Source organism: Eleutherodactylus coqui, chromosome 12 (assembly GCF_035609145.1).
Source record: "Eleutherodactylus coqui strain aEleCoq1 chromosome 12, aEleCoq1.hap1, whole genome shotgun sequence".
Lineage (NCBI taxonomy): Eukaryota > Metazoa > Chordata > Amphibia > Anura > Eleutherodactylidae > Eleutherodactylus > Eleutherodactylus coqui.
The window spans coordinates 88,145,737-88,159,273 of NC_089848.1; positions in this window are offsets into that span (position 1 = coordinate 88,145,737).

Consider the following 13,537-nt stretch of genomic DNA (forward strand, 5'->3'; position numbering starts at 1 on the left):
AAGCTAGCGGGCCACTTCACGGCTCCTGGCTATACCGCTATTCCCTACACTAACCAGGAGTCCAGCGGCACCAGACACAGGTCACACAGCAAGCTGCAGCAGGTCAGGAACAGAACATAGGTCACACAGATCCCCCAGCAAGTTGCAACAGGACAAGAACAGAGCACAGATCCCACAGCAAGCTGCAACAGGACATTAACAGAGCACAGATCCCACAGCAAGCTGCAACAGGACAGGAACAGAGCACAGATCACACAGCAAGCTGCAACAGGACAGGAACAGAGCACAGATCACACAGCAAACTGCAACAGGACAGGAACAGAGCACAGATCACACAGCAAGCTGCAACAGGACAGGAACAGAGCACAGATCACAAAGCAAGCTGCAACAAGACAGGAACAGAGCACAGATCACAAAGCAAGCTGCAACAAGACAGGAACAGAGCACAGATCACAAAGCAAGCTGCAACAAGACAGGAACAGAGCACAGATCACAAAGCAAGCTGCAACAAGACAGGAACAGAGCACAGATCACAGAGCAAGCTGCAACAGGACAGAACAGAGCACAGATCACACTCCACAGCAAGTCTATGTGTCCTCATACAGGGGGGATAGACAGTCAGCCACCGAGCTGACATAGGGAACTGTGTCAGGGATCCACCAACTGACATGCAGAGAGAGACATAAGACGTTTGGAGGCCGCACCTGTAACATGAAAGGAAAAGGGGCACTGTATGTGCTACAGACAAGGACTACAGGTGTCCAAACCATCTTGGAGAAGCAGAGAGACACAACCAACCTACATGCAACACAGATCTGAGTGGGAACAAGCTGCACAGAACAGATAACAAGTTACACAAGAGAGAACAGACAGCAAGTTGCACAGAACAGAAGTAACATGACTGCTCACCCTGGATCCCAGACAGACACTGCCAGGAGCTTGCTTTATATGTGAGCTCAGACCCAGGGGATTGGCTAGCAGGAGATCACCACACCCAGCTAGCTCAATCATTCACCCCACCTGTGAGATGTGCTGCTAGGAACATTATAGTACAACAGATTCCAGCAGCACATCCTAACACTACATAGGAAAAGTAAAGGTCTCACAACTCGATTAAAATGTGATTGTTCTCAGTAAGAGAAACAACGTAGTCTTGTAGATATGATACCTTTTAATGGCTAACAAAAATACATGATGTAATAATAGCGAGCTTTCGTACCAACGCAGGGTACTTCTTCAGGCTTATGGATTGGATCTGAAGAGGCATGCATATTTATACACACTTATAACATGCATACTTATGACAAGGCACAGATATGGATGTGATTGGTTCGCACTTAAAAGGAATTCTGCAACAGCAAACAAACTTTTTTTGTCTAGGCACTGATAGCGGAGTGAAAGTTTTATGGTCCCTAAATTACTGTTGGAGGGGGGGAGGTCATCAGGCTTGACTTTCTACAAGAGATACACAAACATTTTTAGCTAAGCACTGATAAGGGAGTGAAAGTTTATGGTCCCTGAATTACTGTTGATGGGGGTCTTATCTGTGCAATCAAGTCTCACACTTCCCATTCACGCATAAATCCTGGGGAATAATTTAACCCAGTATTCAGCGTGTCAAAGGTTGTTATCAATTTATATTCCCAAATTCTTCTGTGGTTTCGTGACTTGAAACCACCCTTCAATATCAAAACTCTCATATCTCCTATGTCATGTCCATGGTTAGAGAAGTGCTCGGCCACAGGTAATTCTCTTTTTCTGTGTTCAATTGTATGGCGATGAGATCTCATCCTGGCTTTCAGTTTCTGTCCTGTTTCCCCAACATAAAGACCCCCAACAGTACATTTACTGCACATGATCAGGTACACAACATTGGACGAGGAACATGTAAATGTCCCTGGGATCTTATAGTCCTGCTGTGTGTTGGGGATCCGTATCCTGTCCGCAGTCAGTATATGTGAGCAGGTCTTGCAGCGCCTCACATTACAAGGATAAGTTCCTTTTTGTGTGTCAGAGGGTAATGCACTCCTGATTATAAAGTTCCTCAAGTTAGGAGGCTGCCTGTAACACAGAAGCGGAGGGCCTGGGAATATGGTTTTCAGACGGTCATCCTTGTGCAGGGTATGGTGGAGTTTTCTTGCGGTTTTCCTTAGTATCTCTAGTTGCGGATTGTAGGTCACTACTAGAGGCACACAATTGTTTCTTTCCTTCTCCTTGTATTGGAGTAGTTGATTTCTGGGTATCCTGGTGGCTCTGGTGATTTGGTCATCAATTGAGGTGGGATGGTAGCCCTGATTTATAAATGTTCTTTTAAGATGGTACAAATGTTCCTCTCTGTCCATTTGGTTGGAGCAGATCCGGTTGTATCTGATGGCCTGGCTGTAGACAATGGACTTTTTGATGTGTTTAGGATGGAAACTGTCCCATCTGAGGTATGTGGGCGGATCAATCGGTTTTCAGTATAGGGATGTTTGTATTGAGTTGTTTGAAATTTTTATGGTGGTGTCCAAAAAGTTGATTTCTGTATGCGAGTAGCTTAATGTCAGTTTTATGGTGGGGTGGAATGCATTGAATCTTTCATGGAATTTTATTAATTCTTGTTCGGTGTTGGTCCAGATGATTATAATGTCATCAATGTAGCGGAAGTAGGCCAATGGTTTGCTGGGGCAAGAGGCCAGAAAGTCACTCTCCAGTTTTGCCATAAAAAGGTTGGCATATTGCGGTGCCATTTTACTGCCCATGGCAGTCCCTGTGAGTTGCAGGAATTTCTCTTTGCCAAAGGAGAAATAATTGTGTGTGAGAATTAATCTTGTGAGTTGCAGCACTGCATCAGAGGCGACCCCATTGGCCTCAAGGTGCGCCTGGCAGGCAGTCAGTCCATCCTCGTGTGGGATGTTGGAATATAAGGATTCCACATCCATAGTGGCCAGGATGGTGCCATTGGGGAGGGGACCTACGGTTGACAGTTTGTTCAGTAGGTCCGTGGTGTCTTGCAGGTAGCTGGTTGTGTTTCTCACCAGTGGTTTGAGGATGCCTTCCACCCATCCTGAGATTCCTTCAGTGAGGGTTCCCACACCTGAGATAATCGGCCTTCCTGGGTTGCCAACTTTGTATAGTTTTGGAAGCATGTAGAATGTTCCCACCTTGGGGTCCTCCGGTATCAAGTCCAGAAGTTTTGTGGAGCCCACAGACAGGCTTCTAATGACCCTTCTCAATTCCCTCACATATTTCTGAGTCGGGTCTTGATTCAGTTTGGTGTCATCAGATACAACCGGATCTGCTCCAACCCAATGGACAGAGAGGAACATTTGTACCATCTTAAAAGAACATTTATAAATCAGGGCTACCATCCCACCTCAATTGATGACCAAATCACCAGAGCCACCAGGATACCCAGAAATCAACTACTCCAATACAAGGAGAAGGAAAGAAACAATTGTGTGCCTCTAGTAGTGACCTACAATCCGCAACTAGAGATACTAAGGAAAACCGCAAGAAAACTCCACCATACCCTGCACAAGGATGACCGTCTGAAAACCATATTCCCAGGCCCTCCGCTTCTGTGTTACAGGCAGCCTCCTAACTTGAGGAACTTTATATTCAGGAGTGCATTACCCTCTGACACACAAAAAGGAACTTATCCCTGTAATGTAAGGAGCTGCAAGACCTGCTGACATATACTGACTGCAGACAGGATACGGATCCCCAACACACAGCAGGACTATAAGATCCCAGGGACATTTACATGTTCCTCGTCCAATGTTGTGTACCTGATCATGTGCAGTAAATGTACTGTTGGGGGTCTTTATGTTGGGGAAACAGGACAGAAACTGAAAGCCAGGATGAGATCTCATCGCCATACAATTGAACACAGATAAAGAGAATTACCGGTGGCCGAGCACTTCTCTAACCATGGACATGACATAGGAGATATGAGAGTTTTGATATTGAAGGGTGGTTTCAAGTCACGAAGCCACAGAAGAATTTGGGAATATAAATTGATAACAACCTTTGACACGCTGAATACGGGGTTAAATTATTCCCCAGGATTTATGCGTGAATGGGAAGTGTGAGACTTGATTGCACAGATAAGACCCCCATCAACAGTAATTCAGGGACCATAAAACTTTCACTCTGCTATCAGTGCCTAGACAAAAAAAGTTTGTTTGCTGTTGCAGAATTCCTTTTAAGTGCGAACCAATCACATCCATATCTGTGCCTTGTCATAAGTATGCATGTTATAAGTGTGTATAAATATCCATGCCTCTTCAGATCCAATCCATAAGCCTGAAGAAGTACCCTGCGTTGGTACGAAAGCTCGCTATTATTACATCATGTATTTTTGTTAGCTATTAAAAGGTATCATATCTACAAGACTACGTCGTTTCTCTTACTGAGAACAATCACATTTTGCTCTACTGGCTAACACGGTACCAGATCTTTGTTTTCATTACAACTCGATTATTCATGCTAAGTGGAAAAGTAAGTGCACCACTATGTAATGTAACTTCCTTGTGTCATACAAACATGAAATTTGCCTCAACCATTCTTTACATCTTAATAGAAAAAGTAAAGGAGTTGCAGCTTCAATATTCAATTCTAAGCGTGAAAAACTGTGAAAATACACGATACATGACATAGTTCTTTTCTCAGAAACCATAATAAAGCCTAGGTAAATGATTTGTATACTGAGAAGAATCTACTTCACCTCTATGTGTATATACTGAGGAGAATCTAATGCTCCTCTGTGTTTATATACTGAGGAGAATCTAACTGACCTCTGTATGCATACACTGAGGAGAATCTACCTCATCTCTATGTGCATATATTGAAAGGCTGTAAAGTACATAAGGAAGCGACAGGGATGGATCATGCCTTTAAGGTTAAGAAGGGGCTGCGATCTCCAGTCTGGGGGTACGTTTGAATAAAAAGGAGCATTACCTTTAAGGGTAAAAAGTGAGGAGAGAGGAAGGGGTGGCACATTCTACAGAGGGACATCGGTACATGCAGTCTGAGGAGAATCTAACACTCCTCTATGTGTCATATATTTCACTCCTCGGTTCCTCTGAAGTAATCACGACTTCATAAAATTTCCCATGCGAACAACACGTAAAAACCTGTACCACATTAACTCAGGCAAAGCCGGGTATTTCAGCTAGTGTTTCATATGTTTACTGGACATTACCTTTAAGACACCTTGAAAACTGAAGAACAAAAGATTCAGCTTGTTATATTCCAGAAGTGATCTCTCAGTTCTATGAATACACATTGCAGCCTAGAAGTGTCTGCAGTGCTGGATATTGTGCACAGCTCTGCTTGGTTTCCAGGAGACATTCGTGACAATGAATCCAGTCTGGAGATTATTTGCTGCACTTGCTTGTGTCTTAGACCCATGTTTCCTATATAAGAAGCGCCGAGTTGGAGATTGTCAGACACAGTTCTCTGAGGTGAAATAAACCCAAGTTCAATACCAAAAAAAACACAAACATGGAGGAAAATACAAAGTCCCATTGTAGAGCAGGACGTTTAAGAATTGTCTCATTACATTATATAGAATCAGATAATAGCGCTGTTCTTAGTGCTGTCAGCAGACTATGGAGATCGCTGAGGGTGTCCTGATGACTCGCACACATTGTTACAATCCCTCAGAATACAAGTTGAAAGAGAGAAGCCCGACATCCTTTACAACACTGGGAAGTGCGAGGCAATAGAAGTATATCATCACGTTGCCCCCCCCCCCCCCCCCTCTCTTACATGCATGTATGGATTTCTGGCACTTATTAAAGCGACTTTTTGGGCCTGGAGAAACAAAGATGGCTAAACCACTTTTCTGACTACTGGATGCACATTGTGCATTAGTATACATCGGTAGTCAAAGACTATCTGCTGCTCTGACTGGCCAGCACTGCTCATGTGATCAACACTAGTTGATCAAAGCAGGTGTAGTATCTTAATGCACAATGTGCAGCAGACAGTCAGAGAAGCTGGTGGGGCCATCTTCATTTCTCTAGGTCCGGAGGGTAGCTTTAATTTTGTCTTCAGTTGATGCTCAGGTGTCCTCGAGTTTGTAAGAAACCCTCCCCATCACTTTGGGCTTAAGCAATAAGGTCCATTCGGCTCCTGCAGTCTGCTAAGATGTTGGATTTCGATATTGTCATTTCTGACCCGGCTTGTATATTTGATTTTGTCTACTTATCTGCTGCCTGCCCACAGCTCTACTGATTATTGTTAATGACCAAACTCTGTCTGGCTCGACCCGTGTACCAACTATGATGCCTGCCTGCTACCTTAATACTACATCCTGCAGCCCGCTTCTCATCTGCCAGCCACTGCTAATAGAGACTAGGGATAGCAATCTAAGGATTCCCTGTGGGAATGGTAGTATTCCCCTGTGGGTATTAAGGGTGAAGAGCCCTCTAGACTCTGCTTCCTGGTTTGTCTATTTTATCTTTCACTTCTTTATCTGCACTTCCTCCTGGGTAAAGGCCCTTTTAGACACAACGATTTTCGCTCAAAAATCGCTCAAAGCCATCTTTTAAGCGCTAATCGTTGTGTCTAACTGCATTGACTTTGTGCAGTTTTTGTTAAGCCGTCGCGCATCGTTGTCTTTTAGCATGCTGAAAGATCAGCGATCAGTTATCAGGAATTCACAGCGGGATACAGCTGATACTATTGTTTCAGCTGTATCCCGCTCCCAGAAGACAGGGGGGGTATGAAGAACACAGCTGTCAAGCTGTGTTCTGCATACCCCGCTCGGAGCGCTTGGCTGTATAACAGCCGGGTGCTCTGAGCAGAGAACAGCTGGATGCAGAAGACAAGCGGGGCCACTTGTCTTCTGCATCCCCCACTCGGAGCGCTAGTTGATCGCTCAACATTTGAGTGATCACCTGGTGCTGTAAAAAAGCACACAACGATAACGCTCAAAAATCGCTCAAAGGATTTTTTGAGCGATATTCATTGTGTCTAAACCAGCCTTTAGACTGGTGACATTTAGTGGAGAGTTTACATTATCACTCTGCATCTCATCTGGCATTTCATTTTCCTCTGTGAATGCACTGGAGAAAAAACTGTGCATAAGATTTGCTTTCTCCTCATCGCCCTCTACAATTTCTCCTACATTATTTATTAAAGGGCCAACATTTTCAGTATTAATCTTTTTACTATTTATATAGTTGAAGAGCAGCTTAGGGTTAGTTTTACTCTCTTTGGAAATACGTTTTTCATCTTTGCTGCTTTTATCCGTTCTTTACATAATTTATTTTTTGTGTTTCTTCGCTGCCTTCTTGTTTTAGTAAATCACAGAGAAAAAGAACTCTAAAAACTAATCTTTATTTATTTGTATCAATTAAAATATTAATTTATTACTGGCGGAAAAATTCATACATAAAATGAGGACCAGTGAATGCACCTCAGACTTATAGATATTCATCCGATATCAGTGCACACAATCCAATATATGCTCTCCTTATATAGAATAGCAAGGGGGGTGTATAAATATATACACACGCACGCACTAAAAAACGCTGCCGTGTAGTCTGAAGATTTCAAGAGCTACACAGCAACATGGATGTGTTGTTTGCGCACAGAAACATACAGATACCCCTCTTTATTTGTCCAATTTATCCCATTAAGAGGACAGAGAGGTATATAGCAGCTGTATCTCTGTTTTAATAAACAAGAGACACATTTACATGGAATATATGCATATCGCTATATGTGTCTTTTAACTGTCAAGTGGGATTAGTTTTATTAATCATTCCACAATCATTGATCGTTATCAACGACCCTTTCCATATATAATTGAGTGGGGACCTTAGCGAAATGCATATCTAGGGTCCTATAGATGGAACCATATCAACGATCAGACATTTGTTGGATATGGTATCTGTTGCCCAGTGTATCTAATGCGTTATCCAACACAGGCGCTATTCCCAGAATATCAGCAAATAATCCCTCTCGGAAATACTGCTTGTGGATCTCTTGTTCCCACAGAAACACCAAATACAGTGATATCTTGGGTTAAGAGTGCCTCCACTTACAAGCTTTTTGACTTGAGAGCAGGCGCTCTCTCCCGAATTTTTGCTTTGACTTAAGAGCAAAAACTTGGGTTAAGAGCCTTGCTCTCAATGGGGCCGCCGCTGCTGCTGGTGGCCCCATTGAAAGCAATGGCCTGCCGGCATCACCTGCAGTGATTTTCGGAGAAGGGCTTTAAATATAAGCCCTTCCCTGAAAATCATCCCTAGCTGTAGTAAAAAATATATACTCACCTGTCCGCCGCTGCCGGAGCTCAGGTGTGTCTAGCCGCCGCGTGTTCTCCCTGCATTTTTAATCTCCGCCTGCTGAAAAGTTCCAGAGCAGTCCAGGGGGAACAAGCGTTGGCTAGATGCGCCTGAGCCCCAGCAGACAGGTGAGTATATATTTTATTTTTTTTTTTTTACTGCAGCTAGGGATGATTTCAGGGAAGGGCTTATATTTAAAGCCTTTCCCTGAAAATCACTACAGGAACGCCGGCGTACTATTGCTTTAAATGGGGTAGTGCCATCGCTATTGAAATCAGTGGGAGAGCTTCATGATCTGGAACGGATTAATGGCTTTTCCATTCATTTCAATGGGGAAACTGGTTTTGAGATGAGTGTTTTGGGTTAAGAGCTCCATCACGGAACGAATTAAATGCAACCTAAGGCACTGTATCTTTGTTGAGCCACATTGGTTTTCTCCTATTCCTAACCCTTTTATTCCTGTAAGGTATGAACCTCTCACAGTACGTTAATAGGATGTTTTTAAACATTTTCCATTTATTGTTTGCACTCTTATTTTTGAGGATATTGTCTGAGTCAACAAAGTTAAGGGCATCACTAAGCTGATCGAACTTGGCCTTTCTAAAATTTAGTACTTTTGTAGCTCCCCTATACACTCTCTCTATTGAAAGACAAGTCGACATGTACTATATTATGGTCACTATTTCCTAAGTGCCCCCCAACCTACACCCTCTTATTCTGTCAGGCCTACTCGTATAATGTCCAAAATGGCCTTCGCCCTAGTTGGGTCCTGTACAAGTTGAGTAAGGCAATAATCTTTAGTAATTAACATAAAGTTGTTACCTCTATGAGATCCACAGGATTTGGCTTCCCAGTTTATATCCAGATAGTTAAAGTCCCCCATAATAATGACCTCACTGTGATTTCCTGCTTCATTTATTTGCCTCAGTAATAGATTTTCAGTGGCTTCTGTTATATTTGGTGATCTATAGAAAACCAATATGAGGATTTTATTGTTATTTTTCCCTCCATGTATTTCCACCCATAGAGACTCCACGAGTTTAACTCCCTCCCATATATCTTCCCACAATGGGTCTCTGTGAATGATGTAGGCACAGATAGTACTGCCTCCCTCCTTCTCTCTCTTTATAAATTATGTAGGCACAGGTAATACTGCTTCCATAAATGATATACGCAGATAATACTGCCTCCATGCCTCGCTATAAACGATATAGGCACAGACAGTACTGTCTTCCTGTCTCTATAAATGATATAGGCACAGATAATACTGCCTCGCAATCTCTCTCTATAAATGATATAGGCACAGATGATACTGCCTCCCCCTCTCTGTCTATAAATGATGTAGACACAGATAATACTACCTCCCCCTCTCTGTTTATAAATGATGCAGGCACAGATAGTACTGCCTCTATGTCTCGCTCTATAAATGATATAGGCACAGATAGTACTACCTCCCTATCTCACTCTCTATAAATGAGGTAGGGACATATAGTACCGCCTCTCTCTCTATAAAAGATGTACGCAAAGATAATAATGCCTACATACGTCTCTCTCTATAATTAATGTAGTCACAGATAGTACTGCTTCCCTCTCTTAGTAAATAATGTACAAACAGATAGTACTGCCACCCTGTCTCTCTCTATAAATTATCTAGGTATAGACAATATTGCCTACATATCCCTCTCTAAATGATGTAGGCATAGATAGTACTGCCTCCCTGTCTCTGTAAATGATGTACATTCAGATAGTACTGCCTATCTCTCAACGATATAGCTAGCACTGACTTGCTGTCTCTCCCAGTACATGATGTAGACACATATAGTAGTAAGCACAGTTAGTTTTGCCTGTCTGTGGAGAGTTGTTTACCCCACTGGTACTAGCATTGGTGACAAAAACTGTATTTCTAACATCATGGGAGATCATTTTAAAACAAAGTGATGTTTTCTGTGCACTGTATGAACACGGCCTACGGGGTTAAAGTTTAACAAGGAGCAATTTAAAACTAAACCACTAATGTTGCTTCTTCGTTCTGTGACTACTTCAGAAGATGTAAGGCATAAGAAGATCCGAAAGCACACATGTCAATTACTATAGCACATGTTGTTATACAGTAGAGCATACATAGATTTTGCCATTTAGGGCATGAATAAAAAACAATTATTATTTTTTTCGGTATTTTTTATTATTGTATTTGTTTTCTAACAATAATTATATCCATTGACAAGAGGTTCGTTTACATTGACAAATGGCATTGTATCACAGGCTTTGGAAGGCCTAAGCCACACGGGCAACGTTTCTTAATGGTAATATGAGAAACCACTTTAGTAAGAAAATATAACTTATTGGTTATGGTACATGGTAATTGTAGAAGGTGGTGTTGATAGCGCATACTTGTAATTTTTTTTTTTGGGGGGGGGGGGGCGATTATTTAGAAGATTGGAATTGGTCTCATAGTCTACAGATGCCCTGTTAGTGAGTTCTGAGATAACAGAAAGGGTCCATCGTTTGGCCATTCCATCAATTACCCAGAATAGAGGAGGGCTATAAAGTGCAATTCTTTTCTCCAGAGGACCGAGCCTGTTCGTGGATTACATAGAAAGCCCACTGATTTTAATAAGTACTGTGTAATACTTCACTTGCCCTGTGGGGGCACTATAGGGAAATGCAACACTTGCTGTCAGATACCCCCAGAGGTTACAGCTGATCGCTTGAGCTCTCAGCAGCAATAGACCCTTTGATTAGTTTATTGTTGGGGAAGTCTTGTAATAAAACTGGGATCATCCAAAGCGGACAACACCTTGGATGTATTTGTACCCAGAATTCTTTTTGGTTTTCATATCGCACCATTAAATATCACCTGTGTAGCCTAGGCCAAAGAGTAGTCAGAGTACAGCAGATGAATGGTCATTGAAGGTTACCAAAAATGAGAACAAATCAAAGGATGAGTCTGGATAATGCACAAAAACACCAATAAAACAGCAGCGTAACTAGGCACAAATAAAAGAACACTAATCTGGACATGGACGGATTCATGTCATGCAAAATAATCGATAACCAGAAGCACCAGAACACTTCCACGTAGAACTGAAATTAAATATTTAATTTAAAAAAAAAAAAAAAAATACAAATAAATCTAAAAAGAGCATTTTTTTTTACTGATTACAACACTTGAATTTAGTATGGCAAATTTGTGAACATATCTGGGAGCGGCAACTTAATGCTTCACGGTTCAATGATCCCACTGCTATCAGAGTTATAGAAACAGCTGAGCATGGTTGCTCTATTCACTGCTTATATGGGTAGTGTGACCCCCATACTCCATACAGGTGCAGGTCCTATTGGTGGGACCTACATCTATCATATCCTGTGGATATGTCAGAAGTGTCTGCTGGGAATACTTTTTAACAACTTCACATGGAACCAAAGTTACAAAGTCTTTTGTAGGACATAATATAGATAATGGATGGTTGTTTAATTAAAGGGGTAGTATGAGACTAGAAAAAGGGGGTCTGTTTTCTTCTTTCCTGACCAGAAACAGTGGCACTTTGTTCATGTGCTGTGTCCTCCTAATCTCATACAACCCCATTAAATTAAGCGGGGGAGGGACTTAACAGAATAATGAGGAATGTGTTGCTCAATGAACAGTTAATACAACTCACTATTAATGACTTCAGCTCCCGTTTTTATGAGATTAACTTGATTTTTTTAGAACAATCCAGTATTAACAATCGCCTCCTTGCATTGAATAATTATTATTTGTTTGCCAGTGTAGGACTGCAGTTCTTAAGGCCCACTAGAAGGAATGCATTTCAGGGTTGACTCTGTAAACATATACAGGGTGGTCCAAAGGTATGGAGACACGTGAATAAATGGAAAACGGTGGTTCGGAATGCCATTCTATGTGTGGGATGTTGCTAAGGGGAAGGGACACATTTGTGAGGGGCAGTGTCCAACATGGGGGCTATTTTGCAAACTGCCATCTTGGAATCCAAGTCAATATTTTGAAATGGGAAGAGGTGCATGTGACATAAGTATCTGAATGATGATTTGATGAGGAACCCAAATTTGTGCTTAAATGTCATGTACCTTTTTTCCGGCAAAAGTTATTAGCAATTTTTTGGTGACATGGAACACAACATCATTCCACTAGGGAGTATTCTTGATGTGCTCCCGTTGTTTCAAAATATCAAGGCTATGCTTTTCTCACATTCACGATGCACTGGAAGCAACAGCTCAGCAGAAATGCTTGCACAGGTTCCAGGATCTGCTGTTGCATGTGCACCACACTCTGAATTTCCTTGTGTAAACCCTGGACTTGACATCACTGAACAGGTAAAGGTCCAAGGGGGTGAGATCCGTGAGTGTGGGGGCCACTCCATCGGGCCACAATGCCCGGTCCACCTCCCTGGAAACTGCTGATCCAAAAACTCACAGCCATCACGTCCATAATGTGGGGGGGACACAGTCTTGCTGGAAGAACATCAGGAACGTGCCATCTTCGTTGCAGTGACAGGAACACCTTGTCATGGAACGATTGCAGATACTTGACAGCAGTAAGGTTACCGTCGATGGAGAATGGGCCATCTGTTTTTGCACCCGGCACCACACCATGACTTTCTTTGCACCAACCATCTTGGAGGGATCTATCCAGTGTGGGTTTGCATTGGAGAAGTAGGGAAGGCTTTGTTTGTTCACACTCCGATTTACAAAGAAGCTTGCTTCATCACTAAACAACTCCATCTCTGTGAAATATAGTTTCTCTTGTAATTGATGTGACACCAATTCCGCCAATTCGACACAGCGACTGGGATCGTCCTGCCTGAGATGATGCGGCAACTAGATCTTGTACTGGTGCCATTTGTGCATAGCCAGTATCTGCCTGATGGTGGTTTCACTCACCCCACTCTTCTGTGACAGATGCTGGGTGCTACAATGTGGGTCTTGCCAAAGGATGTCAGAACAGCCATTGTTGTTGCTTCATCCACTTTTTGGCACGTCCAACACAAAACCTGTTTGGTGAAATTTGGCAAGCAATTTGCCAACTATGCTATGATGAAAAGGTGATCTGTTAAGGTGCCGACCAGTGAAATCTGCTTTAATGACTTGGGTAATGCGCTCCCCGGAGATCAGCACAACCCCTGTCCTCTTCTTACATATTAATCTTGCAACCATGTTTGCAACAAAGAGAAAATTGCCAATAATGTTGGAATGAATTAAGGTACATGACATTAAGGCCTTTTTCACACAAACGTTGTGAT